The 2,551-nt window shown below is 33.5% G+C and overlaps 1 non-coding gene across 1 annotated transcript; it reads left to right on the top strand.

Moving 5' to 3' along the window:
• The first annotated feature begins 1,986 nt into the window (after positions 1 to 1,986).
• Positions 1,987 to 2,085, top strand: LOC116094533. Its single transcript, XR_004120175.1, has one exon. It is a non-coding gene; the product is annotated as a small nucleolar RNA SNORD16 (small nucleolar RNA).
• The last annotated feature ends 466 nt before the right edge of the window (positions 2,086 to 2,551 follow it).

Below are 2,551 nucleotides of genomic sequence, written 5' to 3'. Positions count from 1 at the left end.
TAGGAGGTGAATGTCAACTTGAAAATGAGATTTTCTTTTCATAACCATATTCCTCCAGACTGCATTTCCTTTTTAGAAAGTGCTTCATGATGAAGCTTTATGGTGACCATTTTGTGCTGATTAAATACTATAATCTTCTTATTTGTGAAGATTTCTGCAGATCCCTTGTGCTTCTTCCTTGTATTAAACATGGATATAATGAATCTCACACTGCATTTGGGAGTAATTATTATTACAGTCTGAAGTGTATTTCAGTCACAAGCCATTTGCATTTATGTGCTGAAACTAAATGATTAATGTGGATTTTACAGATTTTTAATTTTTCTCAGCAGCAAAACTATAAATATTAAGCTCTCAGAATCTTCTTATCTCTCATTTAATTCAGTATATAATTGAGAACAAGCTTTTAGTATAGATGGGATGGCTTCCTAAACTTAACAGGATTAGCAGTTGAGCCACATTAATACGTGTGAAGCCAAGGATCTCACTGGTATTTAGACACAAAAAGAAAGTAGAAAAAATAGAATTTGAAAATTCACAATATTGTTTTCCTAAAATGGCTGAAAGTGTCTTCCCTCTTTAGGACATGTTGAGTAGCTATATTAAATGAAGTAGTATTTCCATGAAAATTGTTTTCTCTGATATCTTTCCTTTACTTTACACATGTCACTAAATTTTTCTCTAAACCTCCTACAGAAAAAATAAGGATGTCTTGACTGTAAGCAGAAGAGTCATATAGCTTACTTATTTCCATATAATTACATAAACCATAGACTTAAATAAATCATTATTTAAGCTTCCTTTATCCAATTGCTAAAGCATGTATGATTTAATTACTACATTTTACTGTTATTTAATCAATTAATTATTAATAGAAGAAACTTAGATTTCCTAAAGCATTGCATGATCAATGATATAACTATTAAAGCATCTAAAAGCATTAATTTTTAATAAGCCTTAGTTCTAGACCTGCTTTATGCCAATAGCAGAATGTTTTGCAAAGTACAGAGATGTCATGAATTCTCTATCATTATCCACAGCCTTTTCACTGCTGGTGCCTTGTAAGAATGAGACAGTTCTTATAAAACATGAATTTGCATTGACTGCATCACTCTCATAACACCCTTATTGCATCAGGAGTACTATTCATACCATGTGTTTTATGGATTTTGACAATGTGTATTTACTGGCACCCTCCATTTTGATAGAATACTATCACAGATTCCTACTCTAAAGTAATGTCTTTCTCTACATGCTCTACATTTTACTTCCTTTCTCGCAATACCTTGAGGACAATGACATTTTTCACTATCATCCTAAATTCCCTTTCTCCAAAATGCCATATAGTTAGACTAGAATATTGAAGAGCCTTCTCAGATTTTGTTGTTCCCCATTTCGAATGACAATCCTTTGACAAGTTTTCCCATATTGGTTCATTTGTTTTGAATGTTTTTTTTTTTTTTTTTTTTTTGGTTTTTTTGAGACAGGGTTTCTCTCTGTAGCCCCGGCTGTCCCGGTACTCACTCTGTAGACCAGGCTAGCCTCGAACTCGGAAATCCGCCTGCCTCTGCCTCCCAAGTGCTAGGATTAAAGGCTTGCGCCACCACCGCCCGGCTGTTTTGAATGTTAAATAATGTTCTATTGTCTGACAATAGAAAATTAGACAAGTTGACTTGTCTACTTATTGAAGGATTTCTTTTTTTACACTTGAAATCTTGATATCATGTTCTTTGATATTATCCAAAATATTTTTTTTTGTTTTTGTTTTTGTTGTTGTTGGGTTTTTTTTGGGGGGGAGGGGACAGAGAATTTCATCTTCTACATACATATGTACAAAACACATACACAAACACATACACATATACATAACACATACACATACATATACCATATACACATAGAATGGTCAAGTACATTGCTCTCAAATATTCAATAAAAACAACTCTGTATATGTATAGAAAAAATGTTTTAAAAAACACTATTAATTGCAGTGATGTCATAATTTGCATCTTACTCTGTTCATAGAGACAGTTCCCTGCTGTCAGTAAGCTGGTTCAGAAGGTTGATGAATATTGTTTAAAAAAACTATAAAAACACTTGCATGATTAATGTGTGTATGTGTGTGTGTGTGCATGTGTGTGTGTGTGTGTGTGGTTATTTAGTGCAACATATGGTTACCTCTTAATGCACTCATCATTTTTTTTTACATTAAACCAAATTTGATGAAAACTTTTGCAATTATGCAATCCTTAACAAGGATATTTGCAGTAGAAATTTTTTTTATTTATATTTTTTATTAGATGTTTTCTTTATTTACAATATCTCCTTTCCCAGGTTTTCCTTCAAAAGTAAAATAAAATAAAATAAAAAAACAAAAACAAAAACAATCCACTGTTCCCTCTTCGCTCGCCCTGCTCAACACCACATCCCCACCTGCTTACTGGCCCTGGCATTCCCCTACACTGGGACATAGAACCTTCACAGGGCTAAGGGACTCTCCTCCCATTGATGGCCGACTTGGCCATCCTCTGCTATACATATGCTGCTGGAG

The sequence above is a fragment of the Mastomys coucha genome, unplaced genomic scaffold (genome assembly GCF_008632895.1).
Source record: "Mastomys coucha isolate ucsf_1 unplaced genomic scaffold, UCSF_Mcou_1 pScaffold16, whole genome shotgun sequence".
Classification (NCBI taxonomy): Eukaryota; Metazoa; Chordata; class Mammalia; order Rodentia; family Muridae; genus Mastomys; species Mastomys coucha.
This window is presented reverse-complemented; position numbering and strand designations above follow the sequence as displayed.